At 48.3% G+C, this 22,907-nt stretch overlaps 1 long non-coding RNA gene across 1 annotated transcript; it reads left to right on the top strand.

Moving 5' to 3' along the window:
• The first annotated feature begins 10,112 nt into the window (after nt 1-10,112).
• Nucleotides 10,113-21,987, top strand: LOC142070013 (uncharacterized). The gene is made up of 3 exons (XR_012665983.1): nt 10,113-10,616; nt 19,382-19,454; nt 20,941-21,987. It is a non-coding gene; the product is annotated as an uncharacterized LOC142070013 (long non-coding RNA).
• Nucleotides 21,988-22,907: the final 920 nt, after the last annotated feature.

Here is a 22,907-nt window from a genome sequence, read left to right as displayed (position 1 = left end):
ACATTTTCTAGCCCTTGTGGGTGGAGGGGCTAGAAGGTCAAAGTCGCCCCAATGCGTCCCTAGAAGCTCAGTGGCCAGAAGGCAAATAGAAAGGACCCAACTTTTATTTATTTTTTTAAAGTCAATGTCATGAGTTGTAAGCCAACTTCATGATTTTAGGGACCTGCCTCATGATTCCTGAATGCTCAGGGCTGGCAATGCTGTATCCCTCCTGGTTCTGAATGGTCAACACTGGCTTAGATGCATTTGGGGCCTGAGTCTCATTTACACTAAGGCCCCTTTGCACCACTCTGGCTGCCGAAAAGAGTCTTAACGTGGCTGTAGCTGCAAGTTGCACTTTACACTGCCAGGGCAGAGTGAGAGAGAATCCAGGCCCCGTGTCTGTGATGCTCATAGGCAGAGCCTTGCTGCCTCCTGAGCTGAGCTCCTGCCTGGCTTTGTCACAGACGTTGAGTTGCTCGAGGGCTTCTTTTCTTCTTTTCAAACGCTTGTCACATGAAACAAAAGGAAAGGAAACAATCAAACCCACATCATGCTCACTGTTGGAATCCCCGTGCTAAGAGAGGCAGCTTGCTAAGCCTTGAATGGGACTGACCTTCCTGTTTCTTAGGACTGTTTGCAAAAGTCCACCCCCATTCTGCATGTGTCGCTCCCCAAGACAAATGCTTCAGAGCTGTTTGCTTCTAAAAGAAAAGCAATGTTACCCACCCAGCAGTTAAGAGAAACCCTACAATAACAGCCCATTGCATGCACCCCGGCACTGACAAGCAAACCACAGCAAACAGCCCAGCATTCACAAGCAACCCTATGAAAATAAGCCACCGTGTGCAACCCAGCGCTCATGAGCATCCCTACAATAACAACAAACCACTGCCTGCAGCCCGGCACGGGCAAGAATCCAGAGGACGTTCAACTCCCCATGGGAGAACTGGCATGGGACGGTCCCTGGACTTTCAGAGGTGGATAGTGTCCTTTAACCTGCTTTGCTGTGCTTGTGTCTGCAGCTCCCATCCATCGATCAGGCACTCCCGTGGTTATGTCCTTTGGAAAGAGGGAAGCAGGAGTATCGAATATTCTCCTGATCCATGTGACTCCTGGGGACACTACTCTCATTTCCACAGACTATGGAAGTGTCTCAGAGCCGCCCCCCCCCATGCCCTCAGGACCCCATGCTGACCTGGATCTGCAGAAGGAGGGGGATGGAGCAGAACGGTGTCTCCATCCCTTGGAATCGGAGCAGACTGGGGCCACTGCTGTTCTGCCAGGCAGGGGTCCAGTCCACAGGACAGGGGGCTGGGAGAGCTTTCTGCTGTGTCTGCAATCATGGATGTCTTGCCACATGTACTGTGTGTCTGCCATCATCCTGCTAATCCTAACAGCCTCGTGACAGTGCAGGGAAAAAATCCGTGGGTAGGGACGTAACATATGGGCATGCATGGAAACAAGCCTGGCACTCTGACCGATAGCACGCCATCTCTCAGTGTATTCACGTGGGTGGGCGCATGCACACATGCATTCACGGATGTTCAGATGCTTCCAAAGACAGGGGGTGTCTTATCTTCTTCTAAACTGCTATCAATAAACAAAAGGGAATTAAATAATCCCATCTGCTCCTACGCAAAATGGAGAGCATCGGCACATGCATACACACTCATACACGCATTGACACATATACACGCATGTACACACCCATATACATGCATGCACATATATATATATATATATATGCATGCATATCCATGCAAATGCATGCATATCCAGACACACAGAAACTCCACTGGTTTCTTACAAGAACAGGGATTGAGGAGGCCATGTAAGGAGTGAAAAAGAGAGAGGTAATAACATGCTTTATAATGACACAGAAACTCCACACACACACACACACACACACACATTCTTTATAGTGTTTCTGTCTTACGGTAAAGCACCATCAAATATACAGGAATGGTGCTGTATATATTATTATTAACAGCACGTATTAATCTAGCATACGTGCTGTTAATAATAATATATACAGCACCATTCCTGCATACTTCTATAGAGATATAGCACCTCTCTTTGTATATATACTAAGGTGTATCTAGGCAGATTTTATAATGTTACATATCTCTGTATAAATATTGTGTTCTTTATTAATAGCTATATTATATGTAAGAGGGAGAGAGATTGTATGTAGTTAGATCCATAGATAATGCTTCTGCCTCACTCGTACAGCTTTAGAGATGTGTAAAAGTATTGCAGTGAGGCTTTGGGTTTAGTTCAGATATCCCAGGACTCAGCCCTGGTTCACAAACCGGGGCCAAATTTCAAGCCAGCCTGGGGTTTGTGGTGGAAGCCACATTAGTGTTGAGTTTGGGGTTTTCCAACCACATGACTCCAGAAGGCCAGGTGAAGCATGTGGAGAAGATGTTTTTGAGAAGCCCCGGGAGACCCCACATTTTGGCGCTTCCCATAGCTCCGCTGCACATATTTCTTGAGCCACCGTAGACACACAGACTCATGCTGTCTGTATATTGGAGGTGACGAGGTGGCGGAGTTGAGTGACACAATCAGACGCTGTTGCCATGTTATCTATTTAGCCCAAGCCTAGCTAGGTAACCCTTCCACCTGGAATCAGAACCTTTCCGCCCCTACTGAGATTCTGAAGGGCTAAAGGCCAATGGTTTCTACCTTTGTGATGCCTTGGAAGCCGAGCCCACTTGGAGATAGATGGGCTCCAGCATGAGGGAGCCCATGTGCTAAGTGGCCAATGATGCTGGTGACTGCTAAGGCAGAACAGGGGTTGGGGAGTAGTTTTTGGCTCCCTCTCGGAGCCACATTGTTGTAGAACTGGGCTGGTTTCTTGCAGAAAAGGTGTCCAAAGTGATGTAATGTAAAGATAGAAAGATGGAGAATGTCTCTGCTCTCCATATAAAATATCTATTGAAATATATAAATCTCTATAAATGAAATATAAATCTTTATTTTATTAGGGAGATCTAACAGAACTACTGAGCACTTTGTTGTTGGAGGGTTGAGAAGTGGGCACAAGACTCCATCAAGGTCAAGGGACAAATTCAGGGGAGCCAGGGCGAAAATTTCAATGAGAAATGTTATCCAAATTTGAAACATGCACAAAAACCTGTTGAAATGTTGGCAAAAACATTCATTGAAATGCTGACAACATTTTATTGAAATATGAAATCTTGATTTTAAAAAATTGTTGCAATTTAGATGGAAATTTTCATTGATATCTGAAATTTTGACAAAAAATTAATTAAAATGTCAAAATTTTGATTAAAATGCTGACATTTCAATGGAGATTTTAATTGAAATCTGGAATTTTGATGAAAATAATTGTTGAAATTTTTATTAAAATGTCATTGAAATTTTGATGGAAAATTTCACTGAAATATGAAATGTTGACAAAAATTGTCATCGGAAGTTGAAATGTTGACCAAATAAAACAGGGAAAAATGCAACATTTTCACAAGAGTTTTCACCTGTTCTCAGACCAGCTCGAGAGCTCGGAGGCAGCTCATAACAAAATGTGAGAGGGAAAAACTACTACTGTTACTAACAGAGAACAGTAACCCCAGATCTGAGCAAAATGATGGGGTGTAAGAAATCTGCACCTAGTTGAGAATTTTACAATGAGAATGTATAATGGACATGCAATCTGGGGCCTGATATACAGATATGAGCATGGATTTATCTCGATTTACCAACATTTCCCCCACTTCTGAGCTGGCTTGAATTCTGGGCGAAGTGTCCCTCGTCCCTTGATAAACCCATCTGCACAGCCACTGATGGAAACTGCTTTATGAACGGCACAGAGCACGTTCCTTTGAGGAGGTAAAAGAAAGAGGGGACTTGCCCACTTAAGTTCGATATGATAATCAAACATAAAACCTTGAGACACTGCTAATTTTTTCCTATCACTATTCTCAGCTGTCGGTAGCCCCTCGGAGTCAGGGTGAGCTGTGATGTTTTAACAAGGAGTTTAATCCAAGATTACCAGCAGCAGCAACAAAGCTGATTTAGTGGCATGACAAACTGATATCTGTACTTTGTATATGGACCTGCCGACATGCAGGCATGTACGTACACCGGCTTAGTGTTAAAGTAAACCTGCTACTGTTCATTTAGTTCATCTGGGTATTAACATATTTGGTTTAAAAAGAAAAAAATCTATGTTCATTTTTGCCTGTTAATTCCGTACTGTACTGAAAAAAATATAATATATATATAATTAGGGAAGACGTGTTTTTATCCACTGGAAAGACTTCATATGAAAAGTCTGATTTTATTGTGGGGGGGAGAATATTCTTCTATTTTTTTCTCTGTTTGGGAAAGAAAGTTACTAAATAAAAATATTCAGATTTTAGCATCGCTTTTGAACATGTCTCTTTCATTTGCCCTGGTGAATGAAAGGCAAATATATTGAGCCAGATTCTTATTGACACTCAGGCCCCTGAACTTCTCTGGCAGTTCATTGTTTGTAGCACGGCAGCGCTAGTGCTCCTGATGGAGAACATAGACACACAGTCAGCTAGAGACAGTCCCAGCCTCAAAGAACTCATGATCTAAATAGACAAGACAGAGGAAGGGTGGAAGGACAGAAAGGATAACATTTCCACAAGCGCCTGAGTGATGTAACCACCTCATGCAGCTATATGGGTTTTGCTACGCTGGCAGAACGGCCTAGTGCAGACACAGCATGTGCGGACAGCAGTGTTGCCACTCTAGTAACACCTCCCCACCCCAAATGGCTGTCATAGAATCATAGAATCATAGAATCATAGAATATCAGGGTTGGAAGGGACCCCAGAAGGTCATCTAGTCCAACCCCCTGCTCGAAGCAGGACCAATTCCCAGTTAAATCATCCCAGCCAGGGCTTTGTCAAGCCTGACCTTAAAAACCTCTAAGGAAGGAGATTCTACCACCTCCCTAGGTAACGCATTCCAGTGTTTCACCACCCTCTTAGTGAAAAAGTTTTTCCTAATATCCAACCTAAACCTCCCCCACTGCAACTTGAGACCATTACTCCTCATTCTGTCATCTGCTACCATAGAGAACAGTCTAGAGCCATCCTCTTTGGAACCCCCTTTCAGGTAGTTGAAAGCAGCTATCAAATCCCCCCTCATTCTTCTCTTCTGCCGTCTAAACAATCCCACTTCCCTCAGCCTCTCCTCATAAGTCATGTGTTCCAGTCCCCTAATCATTTTTGTTGCCCTTCTCTGGACTCTCTCCAATTTATCCACATCCTTCTTGAAGTGTGGGGCCCAAAACTGGACACAGTACTCCAGATGAGGCCTCACCAATGTCGAATAGAGGGGAACAATCAAGTCCCTCGATCTGCTGGCTATGCCCCTACTTATACATCCCAAAATGCCATTGGCCTTCTTGGCAACAAGGGCACACTGCTGACTAATATCCAGCTTCTCATCCACTGTCACCCCTAGGTCCTTTTCCGCAGAACTGCTGCCTAGCCATTCGGTCCCTAGTCTGTAGCGGTGCATTGGGTTCTTCCGTCCTAAGTGCAGGACCCTGCACTTATCCTTGTTGAACCTCATCAGATTTCTTTTGGCCCAATCCTCCAATTTGTCTAGGTCCCTCTGTATGCTATCCCTGCCCTCCAGCGTATCTACCACTCCTCCTAGTTTAGTATCATGCGCAAATTTGCTGAGAGTGCAATCCACACCATCCTCCAGATCATTTATGAAGATATTGAACAAAACCAGCCCCAGGACCGACCCTTGGGGCACTCCACTTGATACCGGCTGCCAACTAGACATGGAGCCATTGATCACTACCCGTTGAGCCCGACAATCTAGCCAACTTTCTACCCACCTTATGGTGCGTTCATCCAGCCCATACTTCTTTAACTTGCTGACAAGAATACTGTGGGAGACCATGTCAAAAGCTTTGCTAAAGTCAAGAAACAATACATCCACTGCTTTCCCTTCATCCACAGAACCAGTAATCTCATCATAGAAGGCAATTCGATTAGTCAGGCATGACCTTCCCTTGGTGAATCCACGCTGACTGTTCCTGATCACTTTCCTCTCCTCTAAGTGCTTCAGAATTGATTCCTTGAGGACCTGCTCCATGATTTTTCCAGGGACTGAGGTGAGGCTGACTGGCCTGTAGTTCCCAGGATCCTCCTTCTTCCCTTTTTTAAAGATTGGCAGTACATTAGCCTTTTTCCAGTCATCCAGGACTTCCCCCGTTCGCCACGAGTTTTCAAAGATAATGGCCAATGGCTCTGTAATCACAGCCGCCAATTCCTTTAGCATCGAATCATAGACTAACATCGAATCATAGACTATCAGGGTGGGAAGGGACCTCAGGAGGTCACCTAGCCCAACCCCCTGCTCAAAGCAGGACCAACACCTGACAGACCAACACCTATCTTGACAGACATCCTTTTCTACATCTACACTGGGGGTTTTGCAAGCAAAGTGCAGCCGTTAGGGGCTCTGGGTTTTTCCCAGCCCTGACAGACATAGCTATTCCAACAACACGTTGCAGAGCAGACCTGGCTCCTAGGTCGCTTTGGAAGATGGGACTGAGGTTCCTAAATGACCTGGGCATTTTTGGAAATTCCACCCATGAGAGCAGCAGAGCCAGGAATAGTCTCCAGGTCTCTTGATGGCCAACCAAGGGCTCTATCCACTAGACCACACTGCTTCTCCAAGTCAGGCCCCCTTTAAAGTCTCTTTTCACTGCTAAAGGGATCTGATTATGAATGAGACTCTGACCAGAATCTGTAACTTAGGGTATGTCTACATTGCAAAGAAAAATCTATGGTGCCAAATCTCAGAATCTACGTCCAATGACTCAGGCTCGCAACCCGCAAAAAATTTCAGGAGGAGGGGGCTAGCCTTTATACCCAATAGTCCCATGGTTAGGGCTCTCCCCTAAAAGGTGTGGAACCTAGGTTCAAATCCCCACAAAGGATTTTTTTTAGCCAAAAATTTTGCCCAGCTCTACTCATTGGACAACTGTAACCAATGAAGTTAGTGGACCCCCGCCTTCTGACCCATATAACCCTAAAGTAGATCAGGTGCCTGGGGATGGAGAATAAAATTTACACACTTTTCAGCACTCTTGTGTGTCACATCCCGGGCCGGGGCCAGGAGTGGAGCTGGGTGGTGCTGCCTTCCTACCATGGGGGCTGGCCCGGGCCCCAGCTGCGCCCCCCTGAATTTTCCTCCGTGTTCCGCTAGGGGGCCACACCACACAGTTTGGGGATCTCTGGGTTACAAGGATGTATTTAGGGCCACTGGGCAGAGTCACCACCAGCCATGTGCTCCCTCCTAGGCAGGGAACGGCGCCCAAGGGAACTATTCTGGTCCTGGGATGATTCAAGATGGCATCTGCTCATGCCACAGATCCTCCTGGATGTCAGCTCACATCTCTCTTGGGTCATCCAGGGAGGTGATGAGGGAGGAAACAATGCTACTTATCCAATCCAACTTGGAGAATGTTGTTGGTAGCTAAGGGAAGCAGCTGCCTCTCCCACACGCCCCTGCTAGAAATCAGCACCCAGCAACAAAGATATGGGCTGTGAACCCAGTTAGAGGTGTAGCTCAGGATATGAAAAAGCCACTGGTGCAATGGGTGGGATGCAGAGGAGAATTGCCTCAGCACAGCGAGGCAAGAGAAAGGCTGTAGAGATTACCTGAGCAGTATTGTCTGGGGATGAGAGAACTGGGAGCCAGGACTCCTGGGTTCTAATCCCAACTCTGATGTGGTGTAATCTTTGGCCTAATACCTGGATAATCTTTCCTGTATAGCTGAACCTGGCTGTTTATTCGGATCAGCCTTCAGTGCCCTTATACTATTGTTTTCTGTCATTTAAACCACATTCTTTATTATTTAATTCAATTTTAATGACGCACAAAAGCTTGCAGCCATCATCAGCTGCTGTCATCAGCTTCTGCGTAATTATCTCACCCTAATCTGAAGCAGTCTGGGGCCCAGTTTGCATGAGGGAAAGATGCTCTGTGTAATAAAGGGCTGGTTTTGCAGGCCTCGCTCAGGCAACCCTGCTTCGGACCTGTCTCAGGGCTGAGGGTAGATTCAGTGGGTGAAATCCTGGCCCCACTGAAGTCAATGGCAAAACTCTCACTGACTTCAATGGGGCCAGAATTTCATCCAGATTGTCATCCTTATTTAACACATGGGGAAACTAAGGCAGGCTGAGATAGTGGGAAGGACTTGCCTAGAGTCAGAGAGGGAATCAAGGACAAAACTAATTCAGTAATTTACTAACAGAGAAGTTATCAGACTAAATAAGAGCTGAGGCTTTTCCAATCCAGCCCCATCTCTAACAGTGGCCAGCACCAGATGCTGCAAAGGAAGGTGCCAGAAACGGGCCAGAGGCAGCTGGGAGATAATCTGCCCCCTACATTAAGTCCCATGAACCAAGAAGGTTCTATTCCTTCCAGAATATTTGTTTGCATGAACTAGGATCACTCTGGATATTCTAGCTGTCCGTAGATATAGTCAATCCCTCTTTTAATCCATGCTGAATTCTTGGCCTCAACAACTTCCTGTGTCAGTGAGTTCCACAGGCTTATCACTCACATTTCCTTTTGTCAATTTTGAATTAACACAAGCTAACCCAATTTAAGTAAAGGTTAAGCCAGTTCAAGTGCATCTACATAGGATGTTTGTACCACTTTAACTAGCCCAGGTAATCACATATTGGCCAGGGCCGACACATGAGCACAATCCACAGTGTCACAGCTGTCCTTTTGAAGTGTTTTGTCCAAGGAGAGACTGCAGGATCTGACCCCAAAGCTGCACTGTACGCAGCATAATATTAAAATACACTGTGTTTATGATGTTTGTATACATATATATCAAACACGAAGTGGGACTTAAAACCCAGTTGGAATTTTATTTATCTGTATTTTTTTTAGTTGATATTGTTGGGGACACTGGGGCATGACCACTAGGTAACTCGAGAGGATGGAAGACCACGAGTGTCGATGAAGCCCCCTCGCACTAGGCCCAGGTGTCCTTGGCCCCCCCTCCCCGCCTGGAGGCACTCGCAGCAGTTATGCTGAGGATCTGCAACAATATGTTGCAGAGTCAGACTGCCTGAAACTAAACAAGGCCAAACAGGGCAGATATGGAAGAATAATGCTGAATAAAGCAGCTTTATGTTAGTTTAACAAATGATACAAAAAAAACAAGGGAACTAGCTGGTAACTGGATTGGCTGGCTATATGGATACTTAGGGCAGCTTGCTATTGGGTAAGTATGCTGAAGAAAGGATGTATAAAATCCTGTGTAATATCCTGCTCTGGGTGCAGGATTTGAGATTCTATTCTCCCTGTACCTTTTTGCAGCTGCAAATAAACTTTTCTGCTTCTCCACCCCATTGTGATTATTGGGTGATGCACACCAGGTAACAAACCCCCGCTGTTGTTTTGCCTCTCGGCACTGAGTGCCGGCAACAATATGATCATTTTAAAAGACTAGTTTTATTTTTCACAGTGAAACACTCTTTATACAGTCCCTATAGCTTTAACACTCCTTGCTCCCTCCGTCTGGCTGTGCTGGGATCACACACAGGACATTGCTAATGTCTCCTTTTTTTCTACTACTTTACATGGAGATTTTGCAAATTGTCTGTTAACTAACACAGTCAATAGAGCAATTGGTGGCTCAGATACCATGGTGATGGGCACCGATGCAGAGATCAGAGGGGGATTCCCTATCCCACTGATTCAGCGTTGCCATAGCACAGAATTTCTTTTCAGCTGATTGCAAGGGGCCCCCGCTGAGTAACTGGGGCCATGGAATGGGGACCTGCAGAGGTAAGAGGGGATGGGAACCTGCCACCAGCCTGAAGGGCAGCCACACAGGAGGGATCCCTGAAGTCACAGATCCACCTGTCACTGCCCCACCTCCATGCCCTCCCTCCCCACTCCCGGACACCCAGCCCCCCCCCGCACCAGCCCCCGCAGCCCCTGCCACCCTTGCTCAGCAGAACCCCCCCCCCCAGTCCCACTGGCAGGGGAGGCCTCTGAAGCAGGATTCGCCCCCAACTCTTTGGTTTCACATACCAGCCTTAAAGTGATAGAAGCAGAAAAGGAAAATTGGGGGCAGCGTCAATTTATTTCTGTGAGGCCTGGGGAGAGTTAGGCACCTAAGGACAAGAGCCGCCAGGGGGACCAGCCAGACCCTGATGAGACAGGAGGAGCCCCTCCCTGGCTGGGGCCCAAGTGTAAGGGCCTCTGGACCCCTCACTGAAGCTCAGTGGGGTTTTTTGTTTGGCCCTCTACCAGTCCCAAAAGATAGGGGAATGAGGAAATCAAGACCCTGCGACTGACAGTCCCCAGGGCCAATGGGAAGAGGACAACGCTCTAGCGGCGGCTGATTGACAAGGGAGGCAGGCCAACGGGGAGAGGACAATGCTCTAGGGGAGCCTGATTGACAGGGCAGGCAGGCCAATGAAGGAGTCAGGAGCCTGAAGTCCCGTCCTCCGTGTGAGCTGGAGCTGCCCGAGGCAAAGCGGGCCGAGCTCAGGGGAGAGCAGCGGCCTGAGGTGGGCTGGGAGAACAGAGCCAGAGTGGCCAGGGGACCAGCCCAGGGCGCCGGGGCCGTCCAGAGCCGGGTGCGGTGAGCAGCTGGGGCGAGCGAGGGGGACCCTGGGCAGCGGGCTCAGCGTGGGGAGACGGCCCCAGCCAAGGGGCCCTGCAGGCCGGACTGGGAGGGGATCATAACCCCGAGGGGTGGGGGCGACGCTGCAGGGAAGGGCCCTGCCACCCGCGGGCGCGTGGCCACCGCCAGAGCAGGTGCCCGGCCCGCAGCACAGCCAGGGCCTGGGCCGTGGGAGGCGGTGACTGTGCACTTCCCTCCCCTTCCCCCGGGGCAGGGTTGCCGGTTTGCCTTTCACCTTTCCGGTCCTTCTTTTTGTGTTGGTAGCTGTTTAATGAATTGTATTTGCTTTGAACTATAAGCAGCAGGGAAGCGGGCGGTGCGGAGAGAGCACCCTAGGGTGGGGACACCCTCACCCCTGCCCTAAGTGACCAAGACAAGGCTGGGGGTCGAACCCCCCAGGAATCCTGGGTCCAGCCTTGGTGGGGTTACGAGGACTCTGCCACACAGGCGGGAGGCAAGGGGAGTCCTCCAGGTCAGGCAGGCCTCTGGGTAAAGGACTCAAATCCTTTTGCTAGCCCATTTCACCGGGGTAGCGTATAGGCCAGGGAAGTTCGCCACAATAGTGGGACCATTCCCCCGCTTACATTAATAATAGGTGGTCCTAGCAACCGTGGCTAGAGAAGGGGGAGGTGGTGGGGCCTGGTGGATAGAGCTCTGGACTTGACTCAGGAGACTAGCATGCTATTTCCCACTCTGCTGCTGGCCTGCTGAGTCACCTTGGGAAAATCACTTCACCACTCTGTGCCTCAGTTTCCCCATCTAAAATGGGAATAATGCTACTGACCTGCTTTGTAAAGCACTTTGAGAGTGACAGATGAAGATTACTACATAATAACACCCAGTGCTCCGATTATTGCTAACAGTAAATAATTACAAATAATGACAGAAGTGCCTCATTCTGACTGGTGCTGAGAGCCCTGCAACCCTCTCTGGGTCGCAAGGGGAGCAAATCACACCGACACCCCAGCCCACTTCAGATTCTTTATTTGCATGGCAGATGTCCGCGTTCAAAGCCAGGGAATAGCTCTGGCTGGAGCAAAGCAGCGTCGTTCACTGGGGCACGTCAGCCTTTCCGGACTCAGCAGTAGAACAGCAGCACTGCGGATTCAATCATCTCCTTGGATATGCTCCAGTGCTGATGGGTTCCGTAGCTATTCCAATCAAAGGAAGCGAAATCGCCGCACTGAACCGGGTTCCCTTCTGGGAAGAACCCTCCTCCACCCACGCAGTGCTGGGGAGAGAACAGAGGAATTGCCAGACCGGAGCAGAGCTGGGGCCCATCTAGCCATTCTCCTGTCTCCAGGCCAGTGCCAGCTGCTTCAGAGGAAACTGCAAGAAACCCTGCAATGGCCAGTCGGCGAATAGTCTGTCCACATAGAATCATAGGTCCCTTCCAAACCTGATATTCTAAGGAGGTCATCTAGTCCAACCCCCTGCTCAAAGCAGGACCAATCCCCAATTTTTGCCCCAGATCCCTAAAAGGCCCCCTCAAGGATTGAACTCACAACCCTGGGTTTAGCAGGCCAGTGCTCAAACCACTGAGCTATCCCTCCCCCCAAAAACTATTTCTGAAGTAAGGTTCAATTTAGCAAATACTTCCAACGTGAGTGAGTGTGAGTGTGTGTGTGAGAGAGAGAGGATATTTGGTTTGAATATTTAGCTATTTTATTCATTTTAAAAATGGGGGGAAATACACACAAAAAGAAACAACAAAAATAAAAAATACCAGGTTGTTTTGAGTCAAACAAAACATTTTGTTTGACCCACCACAGCTATTTTGGGTTTTTATCCATTTTGTGTTGACACAAAAAAACGGTGGTTGTTTTTTTCAGATTACAGTGGAGTTGCATCATACGCGCATTTAATTTACACGAATTCAACTATACACGAAAGAAAAAGAAAAATAACTTGCAGCGGTGGAGTACTGTACAGGAGTCGACGGGAGAGCGCTCGGGGGTCGATTTATCGCATCTAGACTAGATGCGATAAATCGACCCCCACTGGATTGATTGCTGCCCACCAATCCAGTGAGCATCTCGCTGCGCTGAGTGTGATTCTAGTGTTTAAAGATACGTATTTTTCGTACAACATGGCCCCTAAACGCAAGCTAACTACTTCATCTGGTGCTCAGCTGAAGAAACAGCGATCTATTCCAACGCTGGAGGAAAAACTGGCTGTGTTAGAGTTATTGAGAGACAGTATGTTGGTCTCCAACATGGCGTGTAAATATGAACTCAATGAATCTAGCATCCATGCCATCAAGATTCGAGAGAGAAATTCGTCAAGCCGTGGCATCAAGTGCTCCAATAACTGCTAAGGTGACGAGCCAGGTGCGTGATAAGACGTTAGTGAAGGCTGAAAAGGCATTAAACTTATGGCTGGAAGACATGAACCATAAATGTGTGCTTATCAAAGGCAACATGTTGCGAGAAAAGGCTCTTAGCCTCTACGCGCTGTTCAAACCCCCCGTTGAAGAGGGACAGCCTTCTGATGAGAAGGAATTCAAAGCCAGCCAAGGTTGACTTAACAATTTTAGGAACCGCTTCAACCTCAAAAATGTGCAGACTACTGGTGAAGCTGCATCTGCCAATGAAGAGGGAGCAAAAGCCTACCCCAAACAATTAAAGAAAATCATAGAAGAAAAGGGCTATCTTCCGGAACAAGTTTTTAATGCTGACGATACTGGGCTCTTCTGGAAAAAAATGCCCAACCGCACTTACACTTCGAAATCAGAAAGACAAGCCCCTGGCTTCAAAGCAGCTAAAGACCATGTGACTGTGTTGTTTTGTGGCAATGCGGCTGGACATTTAATAAAGCAGAGCTTGCTCTACAGGGCTGCAAATCCCCTTGCCCTAAAAGGCAAGAACAAAAATCTCCTGCCTGTGTTCTGGCAATCAAATAAAAAGGCTTGTGTGACGGCAGCATTATTTCTGGATTGGTTCCACAAGCGTTTCATTCCGGAGGTCAAGCGGTACCTCGAAGAGAAAGGACTTAACTTTAAATTGTTGCTGATCGTAGACAATGCTCCTGGCCATCCTGAGGCACTCCGGTTTGCGCATAATGACGCTGAAGTCGTCTTTCTCCTTTTTTATTCTTTCATTCTTCTGTCTCTCGTGACTATACGTGATTTTCGCCTTACACACTGACTTTAGAATGTAACCCCCGCGTAAGATGCAACTCCGCTGTATTCGCTCCACTCCAGCTTGTCTCTGCTCCAACCCTAACCCCACTCTGGTCAGATACTCACATGCTCAGTGTTACAGCCGGTGACTTTCACCCCAGCACACAGAGCCATGGCCGCCTTCTCAGAATTAAATACGCAGAACTGGATGTAGCGGGGAACAAATTCAGCTGGTGACAGAAAAGGGGAGGTCAGAACCATTGTTTGCCATGGACAGGTGGAGAGAAATGACTTAGCTCTAATCCTAGCCAAGCCCCTTCGTTAAGTCCCTGTGTGTAAACTGGGAATGATTAAGAATCTGGAACTCCTGACTAGGCCACTGCAGAGAAACTAAATGATTTCTTTGCATCGGTCTTCACGGCTGAGGATATGAGGGAGATTCTCAAATCTGAACCACTCTTTTTAGGTGACAAATCTGAGGAACTGTCCCAGATTTGTGTGTCATTAGGGAGGTTTTGGAACAAATTGATAAATTAAACAGTAAGAAGTCACTAGGACCAGATGGTATCACCCAAGAGTTCTGAAGGAACTCACATGTGAAATTGCAGAACTACTAACTGTGGTATGTAACCTATCACTTAAATCAGCCTCTGTATGAGATGACTGGAGGATAGTTGATATGACGCCATATTTTTTTAAAAAAGACTCCATAGGTGATCCTGGAAGTTACAGGCTGGTAAGCCTAATTTCAGTACCAGGCAAATTGGTTACAACTATAGTAAAGAATGGAATTATCATAGATGAACACAATTTGTTGAGAAGAGTCAACATGGTTTTTGTAAAAGGAAATCATGCCTCTCTGATCTACTAGAATTCTTTGAAGGGGTTAACAAGCATGTGGACAAGGGGAATCCAGTGGATATAGTGTACTTAGATTTCCAGAAAGCCTTTGACAAGTTCTCTCACCAAAGGCTCTTAAGCAAAGTCTTGGGATAAGAGGGAAGGTCCTCTCATGGCTCAGTAATTGGTTAAAAGATAGGAAACAAAGGGTAGGAATAAATGGTCAGTTTTCAGACTGGTAAATTGTAAACAGAGGTAACTAGTGGCATCCCCCAGGGGTCTGTACTAGGACCAGTGTTGTTCAACATATTCATAAATGATCTCGACAAAGGGGTAAAACAGTGAGGTGGCAAAATTTACAGATGATACAAAACTACTCAAGATACTTAAGTCCAAAGCAGACTGTGAAGAGTTACAAAGGGACCTCACAAAACTGGGTGACTGGGCAACAAAATGGCAGATGAAATTCAGTGTTCATAAATGCAAAGTAATGCACATTGGAAAACAATCTCAATTATACATATAAAACGATGGAGTTTAAATTAGCTGTTACGACTCAAGAAAGAGATCTTGGAGTCATTGTGGATAGTTCTCTGAAAACATCCACACAATGTGCAGCGGCAGTCAAAAAAGTGAACAGAATGTTGGGAATCATTGGGAAGGGGATAAATAATAAGACAGAAAATATATTGCCTCTATATAAATCCATGGTATGCCCACATCTTGAATACTGTGTGCAGATGTGATTGCCCCATCTCAAAAAATATATTCTGGAATTGAAAAAGGTTCAGAAAAGGGCAACAAAAATGATTAGGGGTATGGAACAACTTCCGTGTGAGAGATTAATAAGACTGGGACTTTTCAGCTTGGAAAAGAGACGACTCAGGGGGGATATGATAGAGGTCTATAAAATCATGACTGGTGTGGAGAAAGGAAATAAGGAAGTATTATTTACTCCTCATAACACAAGAGCTAGAGGTCACCAAATGAAATTAATAGGCAACAGGTTTAAAACAAACAAAAGGAAGTATTTCTTCACACAATGCAGAGTCAACCTTTGGAACCCTTTGCCAGAGGATGTGAAGGCCAAGATTATAACAGGTTTAAAAAAAGAGCTAGATAAGTTCATGGAGGATAGGTCCATCAATGGCTATTCGCCAGGATGGACATGGAAATATCATGGAGAAGGTCCTCAAGGGATCCATTTTGAAGCACTTGGAGGAGAGGAAGGTGATCAGCAACAGTCAACATGGATTCACCAAGGGCAAATCATGCCTGACCAACCTGATTGCCTTCTGTGATGAGATAACTGGCTCTGTGCATATGAGGAAAGCAGTGGACGTGATATACCTTGACTTTAGCAAAGCTTTTGTTATGGTCTCCCACAATATTCTTGCCAGCAAGTTAAAAAAGTATGGATTGGATGAATGGACTGTAAGGAGGATAGAAAGCTGGCTAGATCATCGGGATCAACGGGTAGTGATCAATGGCTCAATGTCCTAGTTGGCAGCTAGTATCAAGCGGAGTGCCCTAGGGGTCGGTCGTGGGGCTGGTTTTGTTCAACATCTCCATTAATGATCTGGATGATGAGATGGATTGCACCCTCAGCAAGTTTGCAGATGACACTAAGATGAGGGGAGAGGTAGATATGCTGGAGAGTAGGGATAGGGTCCAGAGTGACCTAGACAAATCGGAGCATTGAGCCAAAAGAAATCTGAGGCGGTTCAACAAGGACATGGACCATGCATGACCACAGGTTGGGGACCGACTGCCTAAGCAACAGTTCTGCAGAAAAGGACCCAGGGATTAGAGTGGACGAGAAGCTGGATACAAGTCAACAGTGTGCCCTTGTTGCCAAGAAGGCTAACGGCATATTGGGCTCCCTTAGTAGGAGCATTGCCAGCAGATCAAGGGAAGTGATTATTCCCCTCTATTCAGCACTGGTGAAGCCACATCTGGAGAATTGCGTCTAGTTTTGGGGCCCCCACTACAGAAAGGATGTGGACAAATAGAGAGTCCTGCGGAGGGCAATGAAAACAATTTGTGGGCTGGGGAACATGACTTATGAGGAGAGGCTGAGGGAACTGGGCTTATTTAGTCTGCAGAAGAGAAGAGTGAGGGGGGATTTGATAGCAGCCTTCAACTACCTAAAGTGGGTTCCAAAGAGGATGGAGCTTGGCTGTTCTCAATGGTGGCAGATGATAGAACAAGAAGTAATGGTCTCAAGTTGCAGTGGGGAAGGTCTAGATTGGATATTAGGAAAAACTATTTCACTAGGAGGGTGATGAAGCACTGGAATGGGTTACCTAGGGAGGCGGTAGAATCTCCATCCTTAGAGGTTTTTAAGGCCTCCCTTGACAAAGCCTTGGCTGGGATGATTTAGTTGGTGTTGGTCCTGTTTTGAGCAGAGGGTTGGACTAGATGACCTCCTGAGGTCTCTTCCAACCCTAATCGTCTATGACTCTATGGGATGGTATCCCTAGCCTCTGTTTGCCAGAAGCTGGGAATGGGTGACAGGGAATGGATCACTGGTGATAACCTGTTCTGTTCATTCCTTCTGAGGCACATGGCATTGGCCTCTGTCTGAAGACAGGATTCTGGGCTAGATGGAACATTGGTCTGACCCAGTATAGCCATTGTTATGTTCTGATTCCAGTCCCACACAGGAGCTGGGCAGTTGTCCCGTCACAGCTGGGCTGACCATAGCTCTGTCACTGTTCTGCATGTGTCTTTAGTGCACTGCACCTTTCAGTTCCCAGGAGCTCTGGGTAGTGCTACGATCTCAAAACACCCCTCCTGGCATGAGCTGCCAGTGCAGCCACTGCCTCATTCTCCAGCTGGAGATTTCTGCAGTCTGGACTGTGGAGCGGCTCCTTCTGTCACCCTGCTGACACTCAGGGCTTGCACTGGTCTGGGTCTCCCCAGGCTGCGTTTTTATCCCTGGTCTGTCTGTCATGGGGGAAGGGAAGGTCCTTCTCGCAGCATCTCCTCAACCCTTGCTGCCGCCTCCTTTCAGGGCCAGCTTTAGGGCATAAGGCCCCTCCTGCCTTTTCTCCTTGGCTCCTTTCCCAGAGATTGGAAACTCCAGATCACCTCTCTCCTCAGTCTCCTCTTCTGGCCACACCCTCACCAGGTATCACAGACCCTTTTGTGTTCAGTTGCCATGTAGCATGTTAAATGGAGAAAACACACTGCGCGCTCTCCTGGAGATTTTCCATATCCTCTCTCTCATTTAATCGTTTGCCCTTTCTCTAAAATAAAGGTAATTCAGACTGGAAGGACAGGGCTGGTCTGTGCAGGTGGAGAGGCAGAACCCGCACACTCACTACCAGACTTAGTTCGGCCATTTGGAGAGTAATAGCTGGCAGTTTGCTGGGCATCGCCATAGTCGTAGATGACGGGCACGGCGTGGCCATTGTTGGTCTTTCAGACACCAGCGCCGTATTTCACTGGGTATTTCTGGGAGACACAAACGCAGCGAGCATCCAGTGTTAGTTTCTGTCCCTGTGACAGGGCAGCTCCAGCACAGACAAGGAAGCATTGATTAAAACTTACTGGGTGATCTGTTCAGTCAGTGCCTCTGCTCACACAGGCCAGCCCTAGGGCACAGCAGTGACTCCACCAGTGGGCCAAGAATATGACATGTCAAGGTGCCCCTTGGGGTGGATTTATCACAGACTATTTTGGGCAGGGACTGTTGTTCTGCTCTGGGTCCGTGCAGCACCTAGCACTGTGGGGCCCTGGTCTGCGGGGGGTCCGCTAGGAGCTGCCACAATGCGGGCAGTAAATGATAATAGGTGAGAATCAGCATGTGTCCAGCATTGTTGCCCCTGCATCCCCAGCCCTGCGGAGATGCCCCTGCTAAGATACCTGAACCCCAAAGCTGGGGCTCAAGGGTGAGTCAAGGGCTTGGCCTAGCACCAAAGCACCTGTGTCCACTGGCCCTCCATCTCCAGGGTGTGAGGTGGGGTTGGTCTTCATGGGCCATTCAGCCTCTCTGCTGAGTCTGTCAGCACATCGGTGCCAAGGCGGTGGTTGGTTTGGGATGTAAACACCAGCAATGTTGAGAGGTCCTTGTCCCATTATCAGTCCCTGACCCCCCAGCATGGAGCGCTTTTAGCATGTTGAGAATTTGCCCAACCAAGCTCCTCCATCTACACTGAGGCCAGCAGAGCCACCTAGCCCCTCCTGCACATGCCCCTCCAAAGCCCCCAGCTCAGCGCCATCACCTGGTAGAGTCTGAGGAGGTTCCCCCCCTCTCAGGACAGGAAGCCAGTCTCGGTGTGGTACCTCAGGATGGACCTGTTCTTCCATTCTTTCAGGGGCGTCTTGTTGGTTACATGCCACACGGACAGGTCCTGGGATTGCAGATCGTAATAACCAGGGTTCTGAAAAGCAAGGACCCAGCTGAAACCTCTCAGCCACATCCCTGGTACTTACCCACTCCCTCTGCCCCCCATCACTGGGGCATCTGGGCACCTCACCACCTGTGGTATATGTATCCTGACACTCACCCCGCAAGGCAGAGAAGCACGATCACCATTGTACGGGGGAGAACTGAGGCACAGAGACTAGGTGACTTGCCCTAGGTCACACAGGGGGCCTGTGGCAGGGCAGGGAATGGAGCCCAGGGCTGCCAAGCCCTTCGCTAGCACCTTGACCACTGGACCATCCCTCCCATCTAACCCCCATGCCGGTGTCCCCCACCTCCCCATGTGCATTCAACCACATTCTAACACACCGTCTCTCCCCAGCAGGTAGCTATTGGCCATGGAGAAGGGGACCCCACCTTGTAGTCGTCACTGGTGGAGCCCGCCGCGGAGCCAAAAGGTGTAGTAATTGGCCCAGTTTCCCTCTCCCTCTGGGTAGTTAATGTTGCTCCCCTGCTGGCTGGACCAGCGATCTCCTGCGGTGCACTTGCCATAGACATTGTTCTCATGCACGCTGGCCACCAGGGTCCAGCCACCCCCCTTGGTGGTCATGTCGCAGAAGGTCTGGTAGGTCTCGCCATTCTCGGTGTGCAGGGCATAAATCCCGTCTGCAGGGGTGGGAAGCGGGGAGCACCTGGTCAGCCAGAGCCAGGGAAAGGCCCTCTCGGAGCCAGACATTAAATGGGAAACATGCCCAGGTGAGGAGCTTCTAGTGCACTGCAGCAGGACGCAAACCCGTAGTCACTGGAGCAGGACACGCCCCTGCATCTGGGAGCAGAGGGGCCCGATTCCCAGGGGCACTATAGTCCCCTTGGCAGCGGAGAGTGAGTACAAATTACAGGGACTCCCAGAGCGTGACAAGGCCTGAGCCTTTCCACGCACAAGCTGTAGCACTTTCATGATACCGGTGTAGTTACAGCGCTACAACTCCTTAGTGTGGACACCGTTTATACTGATTTAAAGGGGCTTTATCCTGGGATAGCCATTCCCATATGGAAAGTGGAATACGCTGTCCCTGTCTAAGGAATTACGCTTTCCCCCAGTATAATTGTGTTCACACTGAGGCTGGACTAGTATCAATATGTCAAGAAAAACCCATCCCCCGACCCAACACAGTGACACCAGGACAGACGCCATGCGCAGACCAGGCCTAAGTGTAACTGAGAAACAGGCTGGGGACAATTTGTGCTAAGGAAAAGCCCCAGACCTTGTTTTGAGCCCCCTGCTGTGTGTCTCCCCACGCTGTGTCCCTCTTTTGGGCCTAAGCCTGCGGTGACTCAATCTGGGGGCTGCACGATGGGTGGAACTGAGCCAGGCAAAGAATCTACCGCGCACTGGCTACCCTCAGACTGTCAAAGGGGCTGAGCACCCGCCCTGGACTGGACGTCACCTGGCGCTGGAGGGGCTCAGCCTTGGGTTGCCAACCCTGCGGGATTGACCTGGAGTCTCCAGGAATTAAAGACTAAGTCACATGATAAAACTTCCAGGAATACATCCAACCAAAATTGGCAACCCTAGTTCAGCCCCAAGAGCAGGGCTTGCACCCTCTGACCTCCCTGTCGGAGTCCTGCACGCCGTTCCTTCAGCTGAGACTTACGCCAGGGTCTGTGGAGGAGGGTGGAGATTTTCAGAGGCATATGCTGGGCAATGGGAGTTGGGCGCCTCTGTGCCACTTGTGTCTCTGAAATTCTCTGCTGGGGGAGACCAGCCAGACACGAGGCAGCAGGATCCCCGACAAGGTTTTCTCCGCCGGCAGCTCCTGTGCATGACGGAGGCCTAAGCAGCAGGGCACTGGCAGAGAGCTGAGGTCTCATGTCGCTCCAGCAGCAGGGAATGTAAGGATAAAGCCTTTTCCAGTAATCACATTGTAAGGCCTTTGTTTGCAGACATATTAAGAGAGCAGCAGCCATGAGCTAAGAAGCAGGAAGTCACATCCTCACATTCCATCTAAATTATATTAAAACAACTTAATATCGGGCTGTTAATGGCACCCACTATCACCAGGTAAAGAAATAGATCTTATGATGGTTAAAGAAAATTTAGTTTGATAGCATCCTGTCTGGCAAGAAATCACTTATCAAGTGTTGTGGTTGTGAAATCCTCATTTCTTTATTGTTTTATCTTTATACACTTCTCTATTGTTTTTCTGTATGATCTCTGTCAGGTTCTTTGATTGTTTCGGTCTGTTACATGATTAATTTTGCTAGGTGTAAATTAATTAAGGTGGTGGGATGATTAGGTTAGAGAATTGTTACAATATGTTAGGATTGATTAATCAAATTTTAGTAAAATGATTGGTTAAGGTACAGCTAAGTCAGATTCAGGTTTCACTATATAAACTGGGGTCCAAAAGGAAGTTCTTTGGGAACCAACTCCAGGACACAGCCCCAAGATCAGAGCGGCCAGACCTCAACACTCTGCCAATGACACCCTGAAGAAACTGTAGGCCCCCAGATGACCTGATCCTGACTGGCCAGCAGGGAAAAGTTCATCTGTCTCATTGGGAGTGGTGAGCACAGTATGTGTACCATATGCAGTCTGTTTTGGTGATTGTTAGTGAATAGAGGTTAAGTAGGACATTACTGTGTAAGGCTCTTTCACTGGTAAAGGACCCAGTAAACCCACAAAAGATTAATTCTTGAGTCCACGGGGTATGGGTGTTTGCTTGGAGTTCACAAGGAAAGTGTGTTTACCCGGAGGAGTAGATCCCGGAGCCCACAGAGGGGTAAAGTTAGGTGCTCTTTGCCTGGAGCCCTAAGAACTGGAAAAGGGTAGGGGGTGCCTAAATTAACTGGGTTACGCCTTGAGCCCTAGGAACTAGGTAGAGGTGGGATGCCCTAGAGTGGTGAAGTGACAGAGAATTTTGTTTCAGAGTAACAGCCGTGTTAGTCTGTATTCTCAAAAAGAAAAGGAGTACTTGTGGCACCTTAGAGACTAACCAATTTATGTGAGCATAAGCTTTCGTGAGCTACAGCTCACTTCATCGGATGCTGTAGCTCACAAAAGCTTATGCTTATGCTTAGCACACAGTGCTCCCCCTAGTTTGCACCAGTCAAAGGGCCCCTGCTCATCATCAGTCCCAGCCCTGCTGGAATCAGCCCCTGGATGTATTCAGAATGAGCCAGCCCTGGTAATGCGATTGCCCACAGTGGCCACGGATGGGCAGGTGTCCCCGCTGCCAGCCCAGAGATGCCCGGGTGCATCTGAACCGACTTTACCCAGCTCTAGTCTTTACATTGGTCTGGAGCAGGCACCCAGCGGAAGCAAAGCAGCTTCTGAAGATCCAGGGACGCTCCCTCTGCACTCACCTCTAGCCCCAATCTGGGTGGCTTTAATTTGCTTGCAGCTGCGGGGCAGGCTCTGGTAGGTCTGGTTACTCTGGGGGCTCTGGCTGACATGCGTGTCCTTCCACGTTTCCAGCAGGTCATGGATGGCGAGCTTTAGCGCAGCAGCACCCCCACTCCCATCTGCGTAGCAGGGTGAGGAGTTTCCATCTGTTACCATTTATGTGGCCAGGATGGCAGAGCCCTCAGTCCCCTCAGTGCGGAGATCCCCAGTCATGGGAAAGCCACTGGGGGAGTGACATTACGTACAAGCACCACCACACACACACACAAGCACACAGACACACAATCAGTCACACACAACTGAACACATACAGCCCCCCCATCATACACAACACAGAAACACACACAGCCACACATACAACCATAGACAACCAGCCACAGAATCACATGCAGCCAGAGAGAAACACAAACTCAGTCATACACAAACATGCAAAACCTCCCCCTACACACAATTGCACAAAGACACACACACACACACACACACACACACACACACCTGTCTATAT

Source organism: Caretta caretta, chromosome 24 (genome assembly GCF_965140235.1).
Source record: "Caretta caretta isolate rCarCar2 chromosome 24, rCarCar1.hap1, whole genome shotgun sequence".
Taxonomy (NCBI): Eukaryota; Metazoa; Chordata; order Testudines; family Cheloniidae; genus Caretta; species Caretta caretta.
The sequence above is the reverse complement of the archived record's forward strand: the minus strand, read 5'-3'. Positions and strand labels throughout refer to the sequence as shown.